The sequence below is a fragment of the Pseudophryne corroboree genome, chromosome 7, assembly GCF_028390025.1.
Source record: "Pseudophryne corroboree isolate aPseCor3 chromosome 7, aPseCor3.hap2, whole genome shotgun sequence".
NCBI classification, from domain to species: Eukaryota; Metazoa; Chordata; class Amphibia; order Anura; family Myobatrachidae; genus Pseudophryne; species Pseudophryne corroboree.
The window spans coordinates 108,674,714-108,701,642 of NC_086450.1; the positions used below are offsets into that span (position 1 = coordinate 108,674,714).

A 26,929-nucleotide genomic window follows, 5' to 3' on the forward strand; every position below is an offset into this window, starting at 1 on the left:
AGTCTTCCCTGTTCCACTTGTCCACATGTCCGTGGTTAAGTGGACAGTGGGTACAACTGCATTTTTTAGGACACTGAGGACACTTTTTCTGACGTCTCTGTACATTCTCGGTATCACCTGCCTAGTGAAGTGGAACCTAGATGGGATTTGATACCGGGGACACAGTACCTCAAACAATTCTCTAAGTCCCACTGAACTAATGGTGGATACCGGACGCACATCTAACACCAACATAGCTGTCAAGGCCTCAGTTATTCACTTTGCAAAAGGATGACTACTGTCATATTTCATCTTCCTCACAATGGACTGTTGGACAATCTATTGCTTAGTTGAAGTAGTACAAGTGGTCTTCCGACTTCCCCTCTGGGATGACGATCGACTCCCAGCAGCAACAACAGCAGCGGCAGCAACAGCAGGCTCACCAGTCAAGGCTCTTTTGGAGGAATCCCGGTTAGGAGAGGATTCCTAAGTCTTGCCAGTGACATGGCCTGCAGGACTACTGATGTTCCTGACTGAGGAGGAAGTTGACATTGAGGGAGTTGGTGGTGTGGCTTGCAGGAGCTTGGGTACAAGAGGAAGAAATGATTTAAGTGTCAGTGGACTGCTTACGCTCTTACCCAAAGTTTCAAAACTTTACACTGACTTCTGATGAATGCGCTGCAGGTGACGTATAAGGGAGGATGTTCCTAGGTGGCTAACGTCCTTACCCCTACTTATTACAGATTGACAGAGGCAACACACGGCTTGACACCTGTTGTCTGGATTTGTGGAGAAATAATTCCACACCGAAGAGGTGGATTTTTTGGTATTTTGCCCAGGCATCACAATGGGCTTATTCATCCCACGGACAACAGGTGTCTCCCCCGGTGCCTGATTTAAACAAACCACATCACCATCAGAATCCTCATCGTCAACTTCCTCCTCAGCGCCAGCAACACTCATATCCTCATCCTGGTGTACTTCAACAGTGACATCTTCAATTTGAATATAAGAAACTGGACTGTGGGTGCTCCTTCCAGCACTTGCAGAGGGCGTGCAAATGGTGGAAGGAGCCACCTCTTCCCGTCCAGTGTTGGGAAGATCAGGCATCGCAACCGCCAACACACTCGGACTCTCCTTGGGGATTTGTGATACCATCTTAGAACACACAGTTCTTTGCTGTGCTTTTGCGAGATTATCTCTTATCATATTTCTAGCGGGAGGATGAGGGCTTCCATCGTCTTGTGAAGCTGAACCACTAGTCATGAACATAGGCCAGGGCCTTAGCCGTTCCTTGCCATTCCGTGTCGTAAATGGCATATTGGCAAAATTACGTTTCTCCTCAGACCATTTCAATTTCTTTTTTGGGTCTTTTTACTGAACTTTGGCTTTTTGGATTCTACATGCCCTCTAACATCACATTGGGCATCGGCCTTGGCAGACGACACTGATGGCATTTCATCACCTATGTCATGACTATTGGCAGCAGCTTCAGCACTAGGAGGAAGTGGTTCTTGATCTTTCCCTATTTTTTCCTCCAAATTTTTGTTCTCCATTATTGTTCTGGAGTTATGTAATAATATGTGGTACAGGAGAGCGTACCTCTACACCACACCGGGCAAACCCTGTGAAAACTATTTGGATTAAATATTAATAACCCCTTTATTTGGAGTAACTAATATACAGCACAGGACAGCACTACTGAACTTTTATGGCAGCACCACTGGACTGGAGTTTTACGGAATTATATGGACTTATATGGAATTATACGGCAGGATCACTGGACTTATACGCCAGTACCACTGGATTTATACGGCAGTACCACTGAACTGGACTTATACGCCAGTACCACTGTAATTATACGGCAGGATCACTGGACTTATACACCAGTACCACTGTAATTATATAGCAGGATCACTGTAATTATACGGCAGGATCACTGTACTTATATGCCAGTACCACTGTAATTATACGGCAGGATCACTGGATTTATTCGCCAGTACCACTGGAATTATACGGCAGGATCACTGGAATTATATGGCAGGATCACTGAATTTATATACCAGTACCACTGGAATTATACGTCAGGATCACTGGATTTATATGCCAGTACCAATGGAATTATATGGCAGGATCACTGGAATTATACGGCAGGATCACTGGACTTATACGCCAGTACCACTGGGCTTATACGGCAGTAACAATGGACTTATACGACAGTACCACTGGACTGGTCTTATACGCCAGTTCCACTGGAATTATATGTCAGGATCACTGGAATTATACAGAAGGATCACTGGATTTATATGCCAGTACCACTGGAATTATACGGCAGGATCACTGGATTTATACGCCAGTACCACTGTAATTATACAGCAGGATCACTGTAATTATACAGCAGGATCACTGTACTTATAAGCCAGTACCACTGTAATTATACGGCAGGATCACTGTAATTATACGGCAGGATCACTGGACTTATACGCCAGTACCATTGGAATTAAACGGCAGGATCACTGTAATTATACGGCAGGATCACTGAATTTATACACCAATACCAATGGAATTATACGGCAGGATCACTGGAATTATACAGCAGGATCACTGGAATTATACGCCAGTACCACTGGAATTATACGGCAGGATCACTGGAATTATACGGCAGGATCACTGGAATTATACGGCACGATCACTGAACTTATACGCCATTACCACTGGACTTATACACCAGTACCACTGGACATATACGGCAGGATCATTGGACAGGATTTATACGCCAGTACCACTGGAATTATACGGCAGGATCACTGGATTTATACGCCAGTACCACTGGAATTTTACAGCAGGATTTCTGGAATTATACGGCAGGATCACTGGACTTATACAGCAGTACCACTGGACTGGTCTTATACGCCAGTACCACTGGAATTATACGGCAGGATCACTGGAATTATACGGCATGATCATTGGAATAATACGGCAAGATCACTGGACTGGATTTGTATGCCAGTACCACTGGAATTATAAGGTAGGATCACTGGATTTATACAGCAGGATCACTGGATTTATACGGTAGTACCGCTGGACATATATGGCAGTACCGCTGGACATATATGGCAGTATCAATGGACATATACGGCAGTACCGCTGGACATATACGGCAGTATCACTGGACTGGACTTATACGCCAGTACCACTGTAATTATACGGCAGGATCACTGGACTTATACGGCAGTATCACTGGACTGGACTTATACGCCAGTACCACTGTAATTATACGGCAGGATCACTGGACTTATATGGCAAGCTCACTGGATTTATACGGCAGGATCACTGTAATTATACGGCAGGATCACTGTAATTATACGGCAGGATCACTGGAATTGTACAGCAGGATCACTGGATTTATACGGCAGTACCGCTGGACAGATACGGCAGTATCAATAGACATATATGGCAGGATCACTGGACATATACGGCAGTACCACTGGACATATACGGCAGTACCACTGGACTATACGGCAGGCCGGCAGCACAGGGACACCACCACTGGACTGATGCAGGACAACACAGGACCACTGCAATGGACTGGACTTATACAGCAGCACTGTACATATGGCAGCAGAGGACACCACCACTGTGACTGGACTGATGCAGCACAAGACACCACCACTGGACTGATGCAGCACAACACAGCACCACTGGAATGTACTTATACAGCAGCACTGGACATATGGCAGTAGAGGACACAACCACTGTGACTGGACAGATGCAGCACAAGACACGGACACTGAGGACGGCGACATGTCCTCTCTCTACACTCTCCAATGACGGAGTGAAAATGGCGGCGACGTGCGCAGTTTATATGGAATCCAAACCCCGCGAGAATCCGACAGCGGGATGATGACGTTATGCCTTGTTCTGGTTTCCGTGTCAGGCGGGAAAACCCGATCTGGGCTCGTGACGTGAAGTCCGGTAGGGTTTGGTTCTCTGAGAACCGAACCCGTTCATATCTAGTTTGGAGACACAAAATGGTTTCATCCACTGTATGTGGGCAGCTGGTTTACTTTAAATGTGACACAGGTTTCAAATCTACTTCCAAAAGACCTAGGGCCTGATTCAAATTTGTACATATTGAAGATGTTCATGCAACTGAGCATTTACTGGTCATATGTGTCCTTCATGCAACTGAGCGTTTATTGGTCGTATGTCCGATTGCACTACACATACAGCAAGAATGGTGCACTCCGGAACGGAGCATCACATTGATGTAAGCAATTTCATTTCCTAATTTATATAATAGCTGTTGAATAGTGATCACCCATTTCTCTATTTACTGTACGTGTTTACAAACAACCCTTACTAACGTTGGTATCTATAGTGACTTAGTGAGGGAGTAAAGCAAGTTGTTGCAGGAAGAAATGTACATTAATTAATACAAGGGGGGCAGGTTGTGAAACGTACTTTGCACAATGTTGTGAACATGGTTTATTGACTGAAAAATTAGTAAATCCATCAATTAGCAAAGAGCGATTCAGCTAAGGCAATGGACAGCAAGTTAATTTCATTAGGGACATTTGTTAGTTATATTTTAGTATGAGCTCGCTAATACTTGCTGGAGTCAATACATAGAAGCGTTGATGGCAGAATATAAAAAAGACGACAGAAATCTCCATCTTGGCTTATTAAAATCTTGTGAGGGAGGAAGTAAACAGCCTATTGCCATGGTAACAAAGTCTGCCAGTTACCTGCCTAACACGAATGTATTCATCAGTCTGCAGGAACAGTTTTATAAATAAATCTATACATATTTATATATCTCCCCAATGGTACACAGCACCGCATCCTTTTTACAATATAATTTCCGGAATTATGAAAATAAATGTCTGAAGACTTGTCCAGAGTATTCATTTGTTCTTTCATAAGACTGAATTAATAGCTTTGATCAAATTATCAGGCTCCCTTTGAACTAGCCTAATTTCTTTATTCACAGAGGACATTGCTATTGTCAATATTTCATGTGGCACATGTGTTTATTCAGTTGCTTCTATTGTCTTTTAGTGTACATATAAATATTCTTTCCTATAAGAAATGTGCAAGGGTCCGATCAGTGCCTCCAAAAATGAAAACCCCTACAAGTTCAATAATATGGGGCTTATTTTGAATCAGATGCAGCCTTGTCTGTGTCTGCGTATTTTGAAGGTCATTTGGGGTATGTTTACTATCATTCGTATTTCGCCCGATTTCAGCCTAGATCAATCTTGGCTGAAATTGGCAGTGTGAGTTTGCAACTTTTTGAAGAAAAAGAAACACAGTAATTTACTTAACTACCATGTTTTTTCAATTCGAGTTCACCGATGTTGATGTGTTTTACGGCAGTGTTTTACGAGAGAGAATAGTAAAACACTGCCAGAATTAACACAATGAAGCCCAGCTGGATCAGTGAGATCCGTGCAGGGCTGCATTGTGTACAGTATGTGAAATAGTTAAAAGTAAAAAAAAAATGTGTGGGGTCCCCACTCCTATGCAAAACCAGCCCCGGGCTCTTTGAGCTGATCCTGGTTGTTAAAATACTGGGAAAAAATTGAGTAGGGTTCCCCAGTATTTTTACAGCCAGCATCGGGCTTTTGGACCGGTCCTGGTTCCAAAAATATGGGGGACAAAAGACGTAGGGGTCCCCCGTATTTTTGAAACCAGCACTGGGCTCCACTAGCCAGGGAGATAATGCCACAGCCAGGGGACACTTTTATATTGGACCCTGTGGCCATGGCATTACCCCCCAACTAGTCACCACTGGCTGGGGTTCCCTGGGGGAGTGGGTACCCCTAAATCAAGGAGTCCCCCCTCCAGGCACCCAAGGGCCAGGGGTGAAGCCCGAGGCTGTCCCCCCCATCCCTAGGCAGTGGATGGAGGGCTGATAGCCTTTAAAAGTGTAAAAATAAATAGAATATTGTCTTTTGCTGTGGAACTACAAGTCCCAGCAAGCCTCCCCGCATGCTGGTACTTGGAGAACCACAAGTACCAGCATGTGGGGAATTAACAGGCCCACTGGTACCTGTAGTTTCCCAACAAAAGAAATACCCCAAAAAAACACAGCACACACCCAGTGAAAGTATAAATTTATTTACACATACATGCACACTTACACACTCACTCACACATACTTAACCTAGTGTCCCATGGAGCTCATCATTCCCCTTGTCTAGTAGAATCCATGGGTACCTGTAATAAAAAAAAACCAAAACACTCACTTATTATCCTGTGTAGATCGGTCCTCTTCTGTCCCTGTGGGCATCCATGGGTTAAACACCCCCCCCCCCCCCCCCGAAAATTCCAAACCAACGAACTAATGGAGAACCATGTTTACACAAGAGTGTCCTCAATTAACCTCGCGGTTAGCCACAGACCGCAATTTTCCCACCACAGACTTTAATGGAGGACAGCGATCCTTTATTATAGCCGGTGCATTCCGCCTGATTGATAGGCCAGGAGCGCACAGCCAATCAGGAGAGCACTATGATGTGGCACTCCCTGATTGGCTGCCGGGTCCTCTAGTGACAGGAGTCATGGGTGGTCCCGGTATTTGTGGAAAGGGGAACCCCATTAGTTCGTTGGTTCAGTATTTTTGATTTATTTGTTTTTTTAACCCGTGGATTGTTTTTTTTATTACAGGTACCCATGGATTCTACTAGTCAAGGGGACGTATGGGCTCCGTGGGACACTAGCTAAGTATGAGTGAGTGCGTAAATGTGCACTCGTATGTGTAAATAAACTTGTACTTTCACGGTGTGTGTGTGTGTGTGTTGTGTTTTTTGGGGGTATTTCTTTTGTTGTGGAACTACAGGTACTAGTGGGCCCTTTAATTCCTTGCCTGCTGGTACTTGTGGCTCTCCAAGTACCAGCATGCGGGGAGGCTTGCTGGGACTTGTAGTTTCACAGCAAAAGACAATATTCTATTTTTTAAACTTTTAAAGGCTATCAGCCCTCCATCCACCACCCAGGGATGGGGGGGACAGCCTCGGGCTTCAACCATGGCCCTTGGGTGCCTGGAGGGGGAAACCCCTTGATTTAAGGGATCCCCACTCCCCCAGGGAACCCCCGCCAGAGGTGACTAGTTGGGGGGGTAATGCCACGGCCGCAGCGACCAATATAAAAGTCCCCCCCAGCTGTGGCATTATCTCCCTGGCTAGTGGAGCCTGGGGCTGATTTAAAAAATACGGGGGACCCCTACTTCTTTTGTCCCCATATTTTTGGAACCAGGACTGATCTAAGAGGTTGGTGCTGGTTGTTTAAATACTGGGGGACCCTACGCAATTTCCCCCCGGTATTTTAACAACCAGGACCGGCTCAAAGAGCCCGAGGCTGGTTATGCTGAGGGGGGAACCCACGCTAATTTTATTTTTAATTCTTTCACACACATTTGCATAGAGAAGCATGCATGGATCTCACAGATCTGTGCATGACTATCAAAACACACCAGCAACAAGCAGGTCTATTTGAAAGCTCCATTTCTGTACAAATTCCATGCTTTTACGGCAGTGTTTGGCTATTGTCGGCAGTGATTGAGAATGCAAATTCTTAGTAAATTCCTTTGTTGTATAAAATAACAGCCGCGTTTGACCGATGGTCTATTGATTCGTATTTGTGTGGTCGGCAGTGTATCTCAATACGAATAGCCCCAACACTGCCGAGATTTGTGTTTAGTAAATTCCCGAGATGCCACTTAGAAAAAAACACAAAGTCGAATGGATTCGGGACCTTAGTAAATTTCTACCTGTGACTTTATGCAAATGTCACTACAAAGCCCTTCCCTGGTGTACAATTGGAGGACAACGACACCCACTGCTGACCACCAGTATATAATATATAGCAGTACGGTACAGTAGGCCACTGCTCTACCTACCTCTGTGTCGTCAAGTATACTATCCATCCATACCTGTGGTGCATTTAAGTTTTGCACAGTATATATATAGTAGGAGGACAGTGCATAATTTTGCTGACCACCAGTATATAATATATAGCAGTACGTTACAGTAGGCCACTGCTCTACCTACCTCTGTGTCGTCAAGTATACTATCCATCCATACCTGTGGTGCATTTAAGTTTTGCACAGTATATATATAGTAGGAGGACAGTGCATAATTTTGCTGACCACCAGTATATAATATATAGCAGTATGGTACAGTAGGCCAATGCTCTACCTACCTCTGTGTCGTCAAGTATAATATCCCATCCATACCTGTGGTGCATTTAAGTTTTGCACAGTATATATATAGTAGGAGGACAGTGCATCATTTTGCTGACCACCAGTATATAATATATAGCAGTACGGTACAGTAGGCCACTGCTCTACCTACCTCTGTGTCGTCAAGTATACTATCCATCCATACCTGTGGTGCATTTAAGTTTTGCACAGTATATATATATAGTAGGAGGACAGTGCATAATTTTGCTGACCACCAGTATATAATATATAGCAGTACGGTACAGTAGGCCACTGCTCTACCTACCTCTGTGTCGTCAAGTATACTATCCCATCCATACCTGTGGTGCATTTAAGTTTTGCACAGTATATATATAGTAGGACAGTGCATAATTTTGCTGACCACCAGTATATAATATATAGCAGTACGGTACAGTAGGCCACTGCTCTACCTACCTCTGTGTCGTCAAGTATACTATCCATCCATACCTGTGGTGCATTTAAGTTTTGCACAGTATATAAATAGTAGGAGGACAGTGCATAATTTTGCTGACCACCAGTATATAATATATAGCAGTACGGTACAGTAGGCCACTGCTCTACCTACCTCTGTGTCGTCAAGTATAATATCCCATCCATACCTGTGGTGCATTTAAGTTTTGCACAGTATATATATAGTAGGAGGACAGTGCATAATTTTGCTGACCACCAGTATATAATATATAGCAGTACGGTACAGTAGGCCACTGCTCTACCTACCTCTGTGTCGTCAAGTATACTATCCATCCATACCTGTGGTGCATTTAAGTTTTGCACAGTATATATATAGTAGGACAGTGCATAATTTTGCTGACCACCAGTATATAATATATAGCAGTACGGTACAGTAGGCCACTGCTCTACCTACCTCTGTGTCGTCAAGTATACTATCCATCCATACCTGTGGTGCATTTAAGTTTTGCACAGTATATATATATAGTAGGAGGACAGTGCATAATTTTGCTGACCACCAGTATATAATATATAGCAGTACGGTACAGTAGGCCACTGCTCTACCTTCCTCTGTGTCGTCAAGTATACTATCCATCCATACCTGTGGTGCATTTAAGTTTTGCACAGTATATATATAGTAGGAGGACAGTGCCTAATTTTGCTGACCACCAGTATATAATATATAGCAGTATGGTACAGTAGGCCACTGCTCTACCTACCTCTGTGTCGTCAAGTATACTATCCATCCATACCTGTGGTGCATTTCAGTTGTGCGCAGTATATATAGTAGTAGGCCATTGCTATTGATATATTACTGGCATATAATTCCACACATTAAAAAATGGAGAACAAAAATGTGGAGGGTAAAATAGGGAAAGATCAAGATCCACTTCCACCTCGTGCTGAAGCTGCTGCCACTAGTCATGGCCGAGACGATGAAATGCCATCAACGTCATCTGCCAAGGCTGATGCCCAATGTCATAGTAGAGAGCATGTAAAATCCAAAAAAATAAAGCTCAGTGAAATGACCCAAAAATCTAAATCAAAATCATCTGAGGAGAAGCGTAAACTTGCCAATGTGCCATTTACGACACGGAGTGGCAAGGAATGACTGAGGGCCTGGCCTATGTTCATGGCTAGTGGTTCAGCTTCACATGAGGATGGAAGCACTCATCCTCCTGCTAGAAAACTTAAAAGAGTTAAGATGGCAAAAGCACAGCAAAGAACTGTGCGTTCTTCTAAATCACAAATCCCCAAGGAGTGTCCAATTGTGTCGGTTGTGATGCCTGACCTTCCCAACACTGGACGGGAAGAGGTGGCGCCTTCCACCATTTGCACGCCCCCTGCAAGTGCTGGAAGGAGCACCCGCAGTCCAGTTCCTGATAGTCAAATTGAAGATGTCACGGTTGACGTACACCAGGATGAGGATATGGGTGTTGCTGGCGCTGGGGAGGAAATTGACAAGGAGGATTCTGATGGTGAGGTGGTTTGTTTAAGTCATGCTGCTTTCACATCGCAAAACATGCTTTTGAAACGGTTCTTTAAACGGTTCTTAAAACGGGTCTGAGCAGTTAAACCCCCTTCACATCGCATGTTGTAACCAGTATATTACCATTTCATTACCGTTTTGGTACCTTTCACACTGAACCCGTTTCACCCATACAAAACAGTGGTTGTCATTTTAAATGTTTATTTCCTGCTTCTGCCTGGTGAGATCACACATGGAGACAGCCTATCACCTTCTGGGGCTTGCAAATACCGTTTCAGACCCTTTCACACTGCACAATTACGGGTATGAAACGGGTAGGACCCTGATTTTTTACCGTTTCAAAATACCGGTATTTTGTAAACTGTAAATTGAAGGTGACCCTTTCACATCGCACCTCGAACCGTTTAGGAAGCCAGTAAAAACGGCAAATTACCGGGTACAAGCTGCGGTGTGAAAGGGGTATCAGGCACCCGGGGAGACACCTGTTGTCTGTGGGACGAATATGGCCATTGACATGCCTATTCAAAATACAAAAAAATCACCTCTTCGGTGTGGAATTATTTCAACAGAAATGCGGACAACTGGTGTCAAGCCGTGTGTTGTCTTTGTCAAGCTGTAATAAGTAGGGGTAAGGACGTTAACCACCTAGGAACATCCTCCCTTATACGTCACCTGGAGCGCATTCATCAGAAGTCATTGACAAGTTCAAAAACTTTGGGTGACAGCGGAAGCAGTCCACTGCCAACTAAATCCCTTCCTCTTGTAACCAAGCTCCTGCAAACCACACCACCAACTCCCTCAGTGTCAATTTCCTCCTTAGACAGGAAAGCCAATAGTCCTGCAGGCCATGTCACTGTCAAGTCTGACGTGTCCTCTCCTGCCTGGGATTCCTCCGATGCATCCTTGAGTGTAACGCCTACTGCTGCTGGCGCTGCTGTTGTTGCTGCTGGGACCCGATCGTCATCCCAGAGGGGAAGTCGGAAGACCACTTGTACTACTTCCAGTAAGCAATTGACTGTCCAACAGTCCTTTGCGAGGAAGATAAAATATCACAGCAGTCATCCTGCTGCAAAGCGGATAACTCAGGCCTTGGCAGCCTGGGTGGTGAGAAACGTGTTTCCGGTATCCACCGTTAATTCACAGGGAACTAGAGAATTGATTGAGGTACTGTGTCCCTGGTACCAAATACCATCTAGGTTCCATTTCTCTAGGCAGGCGATACCGAAAATGTACACAGACGTCAGAAAAAGAGTCACCAGTGTCCTAAAAAATGCAGTTGTACCCAATGTCCACTTAACCACGGACATGTGGACAAGTGGACCAGGGCAGACTCAGGACTATATGACTGTGACAGCCCACTGGGTAGATGTATTGCCTCCCGCAGCAAGAACAGCAGCGGCGGCACCAGTAGCAACATCTCGCAAACGCCAACTTGTTCCTAGGCAGGCTACGCTTTGTATCACCGCTTTCCATAAGAGGCACACAGCTGACAACCTCTTATGGAAACTGAGGAACATCATCGCAGAATGGCTTACCCCAATTGGACTCTCCTGGGGATTTGTGACATCAGACAACGCCACCAATATTGTGCGTGCATTACATCTGGGCCAATTCCAGCACGTCCCATGTTTTGCACATACATTGAATTTGGTGGTGCAGAATTATTTAAAAAACGACAGGGGTGTGCAAGAGATGCTGTCGGTTGCCCGAAAAATTGCGGGCCACTTTCGGCATTCAGCCACCGCGTGCCGAAGACTGGAGCACCAGCAAACACTCCTGAACCTGCCCTGCCATCATCTGAAGCAAGAGGTTGTAACGAGGTGAAATTCAACCCTCTAATTGCTTCAGAGGATGGAGGAGCAGCAAAAGGCCATTCAAGCCTATACAGCTACCTACGATATAGGCAAAGGAGGGGTAATGCACCTGACTAAAGCGCAGTGGAGAATGATTTCAACATTGTGTAAGGTTCTGCAACCCTTTGAACTCGCCACACGTGAAGTCAGTTCAGACACTGCCAGCCTAAGTCAGGTCATTCCCCTCATCAGGCTTTTGCAGAAGAAGCTGGAGAGATTGAAGGAGGAGCTAAAACAGAGCAATTCTGCTAGGCATGTGGGATTTGTGGATGGAGCCCTTAATTCGCTTAACCAGGATTCAAGGGTGGTCAATCTGTTGAAATCAGAGCACTACATTTTGGCCACCGTGCTCGATCCTAGATTTAAAACCTACGTTGGATCTCTCTTTCCGGCAGACACAAGTCTGCAGAGGTTCAAAGACCTGCTGGTGAGAAAATTGTCAAGTCAAGCGGAATGTGACCCGTCAACAGCTCCTCCCTCACATTCTTCCGCAACTGGGGCTGCGAGGAAAAGGCTAAGAATTCCGAGCCCACCCGCTGGCGGTGATGCAGGGCAGTCTGGAGAGAGTGCTGACATCTGGTCCGGACTGAAGGACCTGCCAACGATTACTGACATGTCGTCTACTGTCACTGCATATGATTCTGTCACCACTGAAAGAATGGTGGAGGATTATATGAGTGACCGCATCCGCGTCAGACAGTCCGTACGTATACTGGCAGGAAAAAGAGGCAATTTGGAGGCCCTTGCACAAACTGCCTTTATTTTACCTAAGTTGCCCCCCCTCCAGTGTGTACTCCGAAAGAGTGTTTAGTGCAGCCGCTCACCTTGTCAGCAATCGGCGTACGAGGTTACTTCCAGAAAATGTGGAGAAAATGATGTTCATCAAAATGAATTATAATCAATTCCTCCGTGGAGACATTCACCAGCAATTGCCTCCAGAAAGTACACAGGGACCTGAGATGGTGGATTCCAGTGGGGACGAATTAATATTCTGTGAGGAGGGGGATGTACACAGTGAAAGGGGTGAGCAATCGGACGATGAGGAGGAGGTGGACATCTTGCCTCTGTAGAGCCAGTTTGTTCAAGGAGAGATTGATTGCTTCTTTTTTGGTGGGGGCCCAAACCAACCAGTCATTTCAGTCACAGTTGTGTGGCAGACCCTGTCGCTGAAATGATGGGTTTGTTAAAGTGTGCATGTCCTGTTTATACAACGTAAGGGAGGGTGGGAGGGCCCAAGGACAATTCCATCTTGCACCTCTTTTTTCTTTCATTTTTCTTTGCATCATGTGCTGTTTGGGGACTATTTTTTGAAGTGCCATCCTGTCTGACACTGCAGTGCCACTCCTGGATGGGCCAGGTGTTTGTGTCGGCCACCTGGGTCGCTTAGCTTAGTCACACAGCTACCTCATTGCGCCTCTTTGTTTCTTTGCATCATGTGCTGTTTGGGGACTATTTTTTTGAAGTGCCATCCTGTCTGACACTGCAGTGCCACTCCTAGATGGGCCAGGTGTTTGTGTCGGCCTCTTGGGTCGTTTAGCTTAGTCATCCAGCGACCTCAGTGCAAATTTTAGGACTAAAAATAATATTGTGAGGTGTGAGGTGTTCAGAATAGACTGGAAATTAGTGTAAATTATGGTTATTGAGGTTAATAATACTATGGGATCAAAATGACCCCCAAATTCTATGATTTAAGCTGTTTTTTAGTTTTTTTGTAAAAAAACACCCGAATCCAAAACACACCCGAATCTGACAAAAAATTTTCAGGGAGGTTTTGCCAAAACGTGTCCGAATCCAAAACACGGCCGCGGAACCGAATCCAAAACCAAAACACAAAACCCGAAAAATTTCCGGTGCACATCACTACACTGGATTGGTTGTAAGTATAATTTTATTTTTAAAGGTACCCTGTGGATTCTACTGGACAAGTGGACGTGAATCGCAGTGTTGGATGTAGGTAAGTATGTGAGTGTGTAAGTGTGTGTAATTAAAATTGTACTTTCACGGTGTGTGTCTTGTGTTTTTTGGGGGGTAATTTTTTGTACTATAACTACAGGTACCAGCGGGCTAGTTATTTCCCCACATGCTGGTACTTGTGGTTCCCCAAGTACCAGCTTGCGGGGGAGGCTTGCTGGGACTTGTAGTTCTACTAAAAAAAAATTATTATTTTTTTATTTGTACACAAAGGCTATCAGCCTTCCATCCACCGCCCACGGATGGGGGGAACAGCCTCGTGCTTCACCCCTGGTCCTTGGGTGCCTGGAGGGGGGACCCCTTTATTTAATGGGTCCCCACTTCTCCAGGGAACCCCGGCCAGGGGTGACTTGTTGGAGGGGTAATGCCACGGCCGCAGGGACCAGTAAAAAAGTGTCCCCCGGCTTTGGCATTATCTCTCTGGCTAGTGGAACCTGGTGCTGGTTTAAAAATATGGGGGACCCTACATCTTTTGTCCCCCAAATTTTTTGAACCACAACCGGACGCAGAGCCCGGTACTGGTTGTCTAAATATGGGGGGGGGCCTACGCATTTCCCCCCCTGTATTTTTAAAACCAGGACCAGCTCAAAGAGCCCGAGGCTGGTTATGCTTAGGAGGAGGGACCCAAAGCTATTTTTTTTCTATTTTTAACACTTTTAACACTTATTATAATGTACATAATGAAGCCCTACACTGACCTCACTGATACGGCTGGGATTCATTGTGTTAAGTCCGGCAGTGTTTTACTAATCACTCCCGTAAAACACTGCTCGACAATACGAATAGCATCGACATCTGAAAACACAAATTACTTCAACTCGGAAGCTTAGTATATTACATGAACAAAAATCAAAAAGTTGCAAAAAAAACATGACCGATACTAATCGAGATGAAACTTCCACCAAATCGCAACAAATTCGGACCTTAGTAAATAAACTAAATATACCCCCAGGTGTACACAAAGTCTCATGTTTTGTTTTTGGTTGCCATGTTTTAGTTTTGCAAAGCCACCTTCAAGTGTTTTGGTTCGGACTTTGGATTTAAAATCCAAATCTTGAATTTTGGATTTCTTGAAAATGGATAAAAGCAACTAAAATTATATTTTTGTAATCCAAAACCAGAGCCGTTTCTAGCCAATTTGGCTCCCAGTGCGAGATTTAAAAATGCGCCCCCCCATTCACATAAGAAAAAGTGCCCCCCCCCCATAGATATAAAGAGGAAAAGTATGGCTCCCGGCAAGGGGGCATGACCTCGTTAAAATGGGCGTGGCTTTGTTAAGATGGGCGTGGCCTCATCTGATCTCATCATCACGGCCACCACAGAATAAAAAAAAAAGTCCTCATTTTACACGGTACAACAGGCAAGTGTCCCCATTTTACACATTGCGGCAGGCACGTGCCCCCATTTTACACATTCCGGCAGGCAAGTGTCCCAATTTTACACATTCCGGCAGGCAAGTGTCCCAATTTTACACATTCCGGCAAGCAAGTGTCCCCATTTTACACATTACGGCAGGCAAGTGTCCCCATTTTACACAGCATGGCAGGCAAGTGTCCCAATTTTACACATTCCTGCAAGCAAGTGTCCCCATTTTACACATTGCGGCAGGCAAGTGTCCCCATTTTACACATTCGGGCAGGCAAGTGTCCCCATTTTACACATTACGGCAGGCAAGTGTCCCCATTTTACACATTACGGCAGGCAAGTGTCCCCATTTTACACATTACGGCAGGCAAGAGTCCCCATTTTACACATTACGGCAGGCAAGTGTCCCCATTTTATACATTCCGGCAGACAGGTGTCCCCATTTTACACATTCCGGCAACCAGGTGTCCCCATTTTACACAGTACGGCAGGTGGTGGTGGGGGGGAGGGAGAGAGAGAGAGAGAGGGAGAGGGGCTGACTTACATTTTAAGCGGTTCTTCCCGCTCTCCCTCGTCTGCGCAGCGCTCGCCGGCTTGGCTCCCCCTTCTCCCTCCTCCCGAGTGCCCAGCATGGGGGGAGGGGGGTTTCGCGGAATGACGCGATTGCGTCGTGACGTCACGACGCAAACGCATCATTCCACGAAACCCCGCCCCCCGAGCTGGGCACTCGGGAGGAGAGGGGAGGGGGGTTTGAAAGTGCTCAGGAAGTGCCGCGGCGGGCGCCCCGTGCGGTTGTACGGCTCGCCCGCCGCAAGAAACGGCACTGTCCAAAACCTATCAGATTTAAAATCGAAATTCCAAACCATGGAAAGATCTGAAGCGGGACTTGGTTCAGCTCGGATCCGCAAAATTCAGGTGGGTACGGATTTCTAAAGAACTGAACTGCACATCTCTAATGGCAACTCTGGACGCATGCACAGTGGGCCTCATTCAGATGTAGTCGCAAAGCGGCTGAAGTACACAAGTTGATCAATGTTTCATACTGCACATACCTCTGAGCCACACTGCATGCATCAACTGAATTGCGATGGCGGTCGAGATTAGTCGCAAAGTGAGTGACAGGTTGACAGAGTTTGGAGGTGGTTACGTGGAGTGGTTGGGCAAATGCAGGCATGTCATGGCCATTTACACAGCATTTCCTTGGCATGCGCAAATAAGTAGTTGCAATCTTACTTGCTACTGAAGAGCACTCTGTGTCCCAGGTGATCAGCTCAGCTCTGTGTCTTCAGAGGCACTCAATCTGCCTGATGACTCAATATACGACAATGGTACCGATGTTCCTGCAGTTGTACACTGGAGGCAGCAGTGGGTGTCCCTAAGCACAGGCTAGCTTCTGCCCGTAATAGCATATAGTCGTAATTGAGGACGGCAAAAAAATAGTAACAGCAATCGCATCAACAACCACATCTGAGTGAGGCCCTGTGTGACAGATCTGTAACTAGACTTTTTGGCGCCTGTGCCAGAAAGAGGATTGGTGCGCCCCACCATTTTTCCAAAAAGGCAATAAGGCGCATGCCCTGTGGGGAAGGGGCATGACAAAATTGATCCCAGAGAAAGCCTATGCTATGATGCCCCCTTCCACATTTTGTTTTATATGTGTATATATATATATATATATATATATATATATGTATATATACATACATACACACACACACACACACACACACACACACACACACACACACACACACACATACATACATACATACATACATACATATGTATTTCCAGGTTAGGTTATCTGTAGGGTGCTCCACTGAGGTATCATGTAACATGCTCCAACAATATTCCAACTATGGCCACTAGGGCCAATAGAAAGCACTCACCATTTGATAAAAAGTAAGTTTTATTCATCCATCAAAATTACAGCACAGGCCAAGTCGATGTTTCGAAACCCATAGGGCCTTTGTCAAAACATACATACAAAGCTGGACCGTTTGCACAACAAGAAGACAGGAAGATACTTATTATGCCATTTCTAGATTCATTTGTATGTATTTTAAAAGATGATAATAAAAGTGTAATTTATAATATATACTACCATATTATGGTGTCACAATTTCTATAGGATGTTATACACAGGGCCGGCTCCAGGCACGTTCCAACAGAGCGGCCGAACAGGGCGCCAGACTTAATGGGTGCCACTATTCTAGCATCCATATTGGAGCCTGGAGCCAGCAGCAGCATCTGTCCCGCGGCCCTGTAGCAGGGGGAAACAAAATGCCTTTTTTTTCTTGCTTAGAAATACCCCTCCCTTTCAAGCACCTGAATGATATCACTAAGCTAATTGAGCACCTGCCACTATATATGTATGTTGTGAGAGGCAGAGAGGTTCCTGCATTAGGAGGAGGTGCAGGCCCTAACATGCCATATGGAGCATTATGGAGTTGCTTCAAGGTAGGTAGCTTTTAGCTTAGATATATTTAAGTAGGGAGCCATTATCATGTGGCTCCTTGCTGGTCAATCATAGACCCAGATAGGGGTAATGGAGGTGTGGGGTGTCGTGCCCCTGGACTGGCTGAGCTGGATGGCTTTAGTGTGGCATACCTTTAGATTATATTAACACTTATCACTTACTAATTTCTTTAACACTATTTCTCAATTTTAATTACATCTCATTTTTGTATCTTTATAGCTTCAGCTTCCTAACACTAATTTATTAACACTATAGTTTTTTCACCGGTATGCTGCCCTGGGCTTTCTGGCTTATGCTGGTATTTTGGGGTGCCACACCCTGCACCTAGATATAGCGCTAGGGACCCCAAATATACAGAGAGGCCTTGACGCGGCTTTGGGGCTTATTCATACATTTGCACAAATATATGTAACCGAGATCTCTGAATTCTAATATTGTGTGAGATTTCAATCTGGTTACTGCTATCATTCAGGGTGCTGGGGGAAACAATTGCCTTTTTTTCTTGCTTAGAAATACCCCTTCCTTTCAAGTACCTCAATGATATCACTAAGCTAATTGAGCACCTGCCACTATATATGTATATTCCAATAGAGCGGCTGAACAGAGCACCACACTTAATGGGCGCCGCTGTTCTCGCCGCCATATTGGAGCCTGGAGTCAGCAGCAGTGTCCATCCCGCGGCCCCCTAGCAGTGGCTGTGACGACGAGGGAGAGTGCCGTGGGCAGGCCAAAGCTAAACTATGTGTGCCCTGTGTGGTGCCAGCATGTGACATTGGGTGCTCTGATCCTCCTCCGGTGAGACTCGTCACAGCAGCCGCACCACTTCCAGCAGGACCCTTACTCTCCAACACAACTCCTGGTCACACAGCCGCCCCTATCTTTCTTTCAGGTGAGCGGTCCTCCGTCCAGTAGCACTTGTCCCCTGTTCAAGCGCCTCGGCTTTCAGCGCTGCTCTCTCTTTTAAGGGTCCCCATTTTTGTCTTCTGGTATATCTGGCGCTGTGGGGCATATCATGTGTATCTGACACTGTTGGGGCATATCATGTGTATCTGGCGCTGAGGAGCATATCATGTGTATCTGGCACTGCTGGGGGGCATATCATGTGTATCTGGCACTGAGGAGCATATCATGTGTATCTGGCACCGTGGGGGCATATCATGTGTATCTGGCACCACTGGGGGGCATATCATGTGTATCTTGCACCACTGGGGGCATATCATGTGTATCTGGCACTGCTCGGGGGGATATCATGTGTATCTGGCACTGCTGGGGGGGCATAGCATGTGTATCTGGCACTGCTGGGGGGGATATCCTGTGTACCTGGCACTGCTGGGGGCATATCATGTGTATCTGGCACTGCTGTGTGCCATATCATGTGTATCTGTCACTGTTGGGGTGCATGTCATGTGTATCTGCCACTGCTCTGGGGCATATCATGTGTATCTGGCACTGCTGGGGGGCATAACATGTATCTGGCACCGTGGGGGCATATCATGTGTATCTGGCACTGCTGGGGGGGCATATCATGTGTATCTGGCACCACTGGGGGCATATCATGTGTATCTGGCACTGCTGGGGGGGAATATCATGTGTATCTGGCACTGCTGGGGGGGGCATATCATGTGTATCTGGCACTGCCCTACTGGGGTCATTATTTGTATCTGGCACTGTACTGGAGACATTATGTGTAAGGAACACTACTGTGGCTGTTATATGTAAGGCTGCTAATTGTGTGTGTAGAGATGTGAAAATATATTTATTTATAGTTTGATAATATGATGTTGTGAGGCTACGCCCACTTTCCCAGGAGCATGCAAGCCTTCGGTGCATGGGGGCGGGGGGGGGGCGGCTTTGACATTTTCTTGCTCAGGGTGGTAGTAGGCCTGGAGTCGGCCCTGGTTATACAGTGTCCCCCTGCAGCTTTGCTGCGTATAGCAGTGTGCTGTAGGAGGGTCGCGCTGTGTACGCATGACAGCATGCTGCGTGCATACGCATCGCAGCTGGGATTCCATTAAAGTAATGGTGGTCATGTGCATAGATACACATAGCGGAAGCTTACGTCCCGCTATGCGCATGTTGTACACATCACGGCAACAACACAAAGGGATACATCTGTATGATATTCCACTAAATACTTTATTTGAAAATTTCTTCAAAATAGTTATGCCTGATCCATCACAAAATCAGCATTAATTTACTCATGGGCAAACCACAGTGTTAGGAGTGCTAACACACAGATTCAATATTCCTCCTCAAATTACTGTGTCCCTGGGTCATACGGTATATCCCCATAATCAGATGTCCTTCACTAATACACATACTACATTCCCAGACATTGCAGGAGACTCCCGATTTTTTGGATTGTCCCCCCTTACCCCTGGAAGAGTAGGCAGATGTCACGCATCCTGGGCCTAATTCAGACCTGATCACAGATGTGCTAAATTTAGCACATCTACGATCAGGCACACAGATATGCGGGGGACGCCCAACACAGGGCTAGTCCGCCCCGCATGTCAGACCCGACCCCCCCACACACACACAAGTACAAAAGCATTGCACAGTGGCGATGCTTTTGTACTTGAAGAGTAGCTTCCTACCAGCGCAGCTCCTGCACACCGGCAGGGAGCCACTCAACGCTGTGTGGGAAGGAGAGGATGCATTTGACGTCACGCACCTGCCGCGGGCCGCCCCCCGCATGGTCTGGGCACGCCTGCATTGCCCGGACCGCGCCCCCTATACGGCGGCCAAACAACGCCGGAAGCAACCGCCTCTGCCTGTCAATCAGGCAGAGGCGATCGCAGGGCTGACACGCCCGTCGGCTGTCTGGCATGCGTCGGCGCACTGCGGCGCCGGCACATCTGCAGTTCAGACCTGATCAGCTGCTGTGCGAAAACGCACAGCACCGATCAGGTCTTAATTAGGCCCCCTGTCCGCTTCCTAGTGATGTGGGCAAGATGTGTCGGATATCCCAGCTCCGTTTTGAGATGGCGGGCTTAATGATGCAAAATGTGTTATTAAGTCCGGCCCCTTCCTTACAGACCCATAATTCGCTGCATTTTCTCGCTGTGGGGAGGGGCCTAAATATCATTAGCATTATTTATTCCATTTTTAAATTCTTTTAATGAAATTGCCATTATCATCTCATATTTTATGGAATACCATTTCTTATACTGATGTTGATAATATCTTTACTTTGCAATTGATGATTACTTTTCCTGTGTAAGGTTATTAATAGGAAATGTAAAGTAGATAAATTAGATTTTATTATATGGTCACCTCTAAATAGCCCGATTTCTGGCTTACATACCGAGTTTTGGTACATGGGTATTTATTTTATAATTTTAGTCTTTCATTCCCCTCATTATTAAGGTTACCCACCTCTGTACCCTCTGCAGTTCAGCTATAAAAAGAGTTCACCTATAAAAAAAGAGGTGCCCAAAACAGTACCCAATCTTTAAGATATTCCCTGGGACGTAATGGAGTCTGAGATTGCCGGAGGTGCGGGATGCTGGCTAATCTTGGTTGTTTTTTTAAAGGGGCAATCACAAGGCATACTGTAGTTTTGCCATTACATCCCGTCCATTGCGTCATTAGTCACTTATATTATGGTAATCCTTCATAGAGATGGAACCCTGCTCATCTATCCCTTTAATAGGATTAATTGAGCCAGTGCTGTCTGGACTTAATCCCCTGCTGTATTGTTCTCTCTGTATTGTATTGCATCTGAGAACAATAGATGAAAGGCTTATGCTAATAAACCTTGGTGCACCTAGGCGCACCAGAGAAGGCTAGGTGAGCGAGGCTCCCTCTGTATGCATAATATTTATAATGTGTAATAATAGTTTATCCATTTGTTTTGTATCCCAAAGTTTAGTCAACTTAAGTACAGCCTATCATTGTGTACAGGTTGGGTTTGGGTGACCGGCTGTCAGCATACCGACGCTGGGATCCCGGCTGACAGAATGCTGGCAGGGGGGGCGAGCAAAACGAAGACCCTTGCAGGCTTGCTGCGCTTGTCGGTATGCTGACTGCCGGGATCATAACTACATCAGTCCAGGACCTGTACTTGTCCAGAGCTAAAAAGCGGGCAATGAAGATAGTAAAAGACCAGCTACACCCCAGCCACAGCATGTTTAACTTGCTTCCTTCAGGCAGGCGTTACAGGGCTGTCCCCGCCAGATCCACCTGAAGCCTCAAAAGTTTCTTTCCCCAAGCTGTCCGCCTGCTCCTGAACATTGACTGACTAGACGTACATGTAACTAACTTGTGTCCCTACGGTATACCTATCTGTGTAACTTTACTTGCCCCCCCCCCACACACACACACACACACACACACACACCTGCTTACCTGTTACCTACTTGGCTGTTGTATAGCAAACCGAAGATAAATTCCTAGTATACGTAAGTATACCTGGCCAATAAAGCTGATTCTGATTCCGATCCCATTGTGTACAGCTACTCAGCTTTCTATCAACTGGCAGCACTGGAACATTTCCATCTTCACTTTGCAGAACTATCATGCATTTAAATGAAAGTACTGTACAACTTTATACAATACTCTCACAAGAAACCTGCCAGCGTGGCTGGGGGGCCTCTCATACCGCCATTGGACAGGACGCTCAGCAGTCTGACACTGCGGGACCTCCTACATCTCCAATGGACCACCAGGTTGAGCGTGATGCATAGATTGATGTAAATGGACTGTACGTGCCTCCCAAACTTCATGCACAGCAAATATATTTGCCCATATGCTGTGTACGCTTGTTTGTGTACTAGTCGTCATCATCAGTGCACTTATCCTGTACTAGGTACAAATTATATGCTCTCATTGAACTTTATCTACGTGACAATTCTGAATTACAACCCAGTTATCATGCTTCAGTTCCAGATGAAATGCACCAGTACTTCCTTTCTCCACAATTCTCCAGACACGTATTTTATTTATTCCAAAATGATTTATCTGCTTTCTTTCTGTTTCTGGAAATAGTTATAAGAATTAAAATGGTACAGAAAAAAAGGTGCAGGCACTGCATACCGTTGAGTAGTAGTAGATTGGTAGTCTCATGTGGCCGGGTACAGAGCAAAAATATGAAGGAGTAGCAAACCGTTGCCACAATACAATACAGAAAGCATCTCAGTGACCACCATAAAACTGTGAGAGCATCACAGTGAATGTCATACAAAATACTGAGCATCCAGTGATAGCCACATAGTACACCCCTGGGACTGCTATATTGCATATTGAGAATCCCTAAGGCCAGCATACTTCACACTAAGCATTACAGTTACACTGAGCATCCCATACTGTACAATGAGCATCCTAGAAATTGGCAGAATAGTGCATCTGGGTCATATTTGGCATATTCACTGCAGCGTTCACCACAGCCCAGGCACAGACAAGCAGGAGGAAATTAGTACTGCATATCAGTGACGTGTGGTGAGGTCACTGGTTGGGGAGGCACTGGCAGCTAACAAGCCCTCCCCCCCCCCCCCCGAAAAAAAAAAAAAAGTGTGGTCCCCCAACACACCAGTAAAACCAGCACTAGGCAGAACCAGCCAGGGGGAGTAATGCCATAGCAGGGGAGACACTCAGTGTGGGGTCCCCCTGCCATAACATTAATCTGCCCCCCAGCCAGTCAGCCCAGGGTTGGAATTCCTCGGAAAGTGGGAACCCCAAAAAATAAAACTGGGGTCCCCCCTCCCGAGCAATAACCAGCACTGGGCTGATAGCCCAGTGCTATGCCACGCACCCCTGGTGGCGGTGGGTGCGGGGTTCATTGTGTGTTAATATTGTTCTTTACAGGAGGCCTACAGGTCCCAGCAAGCCTGCCCCAGCATGCTGGCACTTGGAGAACCACAAGTGCCAGCATGCCCGGACACAAAGGCCCTGCTGGCACCCGTAGTCCACCTGCAAAGAATAGTAATATTGTTCTTTACAGGTAGCCTACAGGTCCCAGCAATCCTGCCCCAGCATGCTGGCACTTGGAGAACCACAAGTGCCAGCATGCCTGGACATAAAGTGCCCGCTGGCACCTGTAGTCCACCTGTAAAGAAAATATTAAAATAAAAACACCACACAGTCTTGAAAATAAGCTTTATTAAACTGGGTCTTCACCTGGGGGCGGCGGCCTTTAAGCTCTTTTGCGTGGCCGCCGCCTTCCCAGGGCTTCCGGCGTCTTCACTTGGGGGGGGCGCCACCTCCCCAGGGCTTCCAGCGTCTTCACCCGGTGGGCGGCGGCTGCTAAGCTCTTTTGCATGGCCGCCGCCCAGCCAGGACTTCCGGCGTCTTCATTCTTCAGGAGCTCTTCACAGCTCCTCCTCCGCCGTCGGACTGACTCTCCTCCGCCTCGCGCTGACTTATATAAGTCAGCCGGAGGGGGCGGGGCGATGACGCGGCGAGCCGTGATTGGCTCGCGGCGGCCATCTTGAATTTCAAAAATGACGCTGAGGCGCCATTTTTGAAACTGGAACCGCTCCGCTGCCAAACTCTGCAGGATAAAGATCATTTCCGCCGCCGCAACCCGCACCGCCGCCGCCCGCTCCACCGCCGCATCTCGCCGCCCGCACCATCGCCGCATCCAGCCGCCCGCACCTCCTCCGCCAGTGTCGCCCACACAGTGATTGATAGCGGATCCAGTGACGGATCCGCTGGCCAATCACTGTGGCCTCACTGACAGGGACGTGCTTTCATAGGTTGAAAGCACGTCCCTGTATGAAAGCGGCACCACTAATGGTGCCGCTTTCCCATATATTTTCAATGGGCTTTTACAGCCCATGGCTAGTCCCCGCCCGTGCCCGCCCCACGCTCCCCATACTTTCCCCAGTGACAACGGGAGGCACCACGATCGGTGCCTCCCAAACACATATACAAAACAGCAACGCTAAGAATAATATTAAGAAGATACATATGGCACAGAATGTGTCATATGCATCTTCTTTGTATTATCTTAATCATTATGACAGGGGAGGCACTGCCTCCCCTGACTGCACGTCCCTGCTGCATATGTGTTCCTCTTCAAAATGATGGGGGATGGGGGAAGAAAGCATGGTTGCATTTGATGTGTCCGTGAAATCCTGTAGTAAAAAAAAAACTGGTAGCACTAGATGGGCATGCAGGGAGATCGCACTTACCTGCTGGGTCCCTGACATGTGTCTTCCTGTCCCATCCTATCACCCAGTCTACCACCTCTTCTTCCTCCCAATAAAATGCTGCAAGATATCACAAGAGGCACATTTATCATGTTTACATTGGTAAGGATAGGAGAATTTATTTATCAAAACAATAGTTGTACACATAGGTAGGATCTGCAGTTAAGGGTTGAGGGCAACTACGAACCTTCATGCTCAGACAGTGTTGTCAAGAGCATATATTGGCACATATATGAATTACGGGCTTAATTCAGGTTCTGACGCAGATCTTCAAAAAATACTATGAAGCGATTTCTGCACATGCGCAAACGCGCATGCGCAAGATCTTAAACTGCATTGTCTTCAGAACGCAGTTTAAGACCTGAAGAGGGCAGGAACGGGGAATCGGTGCCGTGTTTTGTGGGCAATGACGCTCCATTTTAGGGGCGCGGTCCGGACACTGGAGGCGTGTCTGGACCGTTAGAGAAGTGGCCCGCTGCGGTTGCGTGACGTCACACGCAGCCGCTGTGACCCTAAACATGGTGGTCCTCCGACTGCAGGCTGCGTAGGTAGGGGGCTACCTTAATCAAGCTGAATTAGGCCCTAAATCATACTTGCCTACTTTTGAAAACTAGTTTCAGGGAGATTCCAGGTGGTACCAGAATGTCTCCGCGGTGCGCCGTTGAAGGTGTGCCATGGGTGTGTCTAGCTCCACCTATGGGCATATTTATTGCCACTCAGGGGTGTGTCCTGCAATGGCAGGTTAAAACTACAGTACTAAAAGCAGCACAAAAAAAAATGAAAAAGAGTAATAATATACTGTAGGTGCACTTTATATTAATGTACCGTGTACATTTGTGGCAAGAGAAGGACAAATAGAAAATCTATACACTGTACACTAGTGTGGGATTGTGTGTACGTAGATTTATACATACATTATATATTATATATATATATATATATATATATATATATACACACACACATATATTACAACCAATATAGACAGCGCCATAATATATTATATTATATTATAAACAGCACCCACTCACCCATATTACACCTAGTACATACAGCACCAGTGCCTTAACTAGGCATTTTAGCGCTGTGTGCAAGAAACGTTCTTGGCGCACACACACCCCTATGCAAGATAGGGGTAGTGCGCGCCGTAGGCGCGCAAAAAATATATAGGGGCATGGATTCATGGGGAAGGGGCGTGGCCACAAAATAATACCAATTCATACTACGGTGCACAGTAGTTTCCATTATTCAAATTACGCCGCACAGTAGTGCCACTACACCAGGTAGAGCCCTTTTACACATTACGGCAGACAGCATCCCCTTTTTTTACACATTACAGCAGACAGCGTCCCCTTTTTACACATTACGGCAGACAGCGTCCCCTTTTTACACATTACGGCAGACAGTCCCCCTTTTTACAGATTGCCGCAGACAGGATAGATAGATAGATAGATAGATAGATAGATAGATAGATAGATAGATAGATAGATAGATAGATAGCATCTTTCCCCGCTGGAAGTCAGGATCCTCGTGCTGGCAGATCCCAGGCAGCCGCAGGGGAGTAGGAGGAGGAGGGAGGGGGACTGGTGCCGCAGCAGCGCTATGTAATTGGTAGAGGCGCCACTGCAGCAGTCCCCTCTCCTTCCGCATTGGCTGGCTGCCACTGTTAACGCTGGGATGAGGGAAACGCATCCCAGCATTCACAGCAGCGCCGGGCAGCCAATGCGGAAGGAGAGGTGACTGCTGCAGCGGCGCCACTACCAATTACATAGTGCTGCTGCGGCTCCAGTCCCCCTCCCTCCTCCTCCTCTCCTGCCTCCGGCGCTGCTGCTCTCCTCCCCTGCCTCCGGCTTCAGCGTGGCGCACACAGCATAGGCGGCTTGTAATGAGTCAGTTTGACTTATTACAAGCCGCTGGCCGTTGCACCCCCAGGGTAACTGCGCTGTG

The 26,929-nt window shown here is 46.6% G+C and overlaps 1 long non-coding RNA gene across 1 annotated transcript in view; it reads right to left on the minus strand.

Moving 5' to 3' along the window:
* Positions 1 to 26,929, minus strand: part of LOC134944724 (uncharacterized) — a 181,994-nt gene that overhangs the window by 153,371 nt on the left and 1,694 nt on the right. The window contains exon 2 of the long non-coding RNA XR_010181930.1: positions 24,965 to 25,042. This is a non-coding gene — a long non-coding RNA (uncharacterized LOC134944724). The remainder of the gene's footprint in view (positions 1 to 24,964; positions 25,043 to 26,929) is intronic.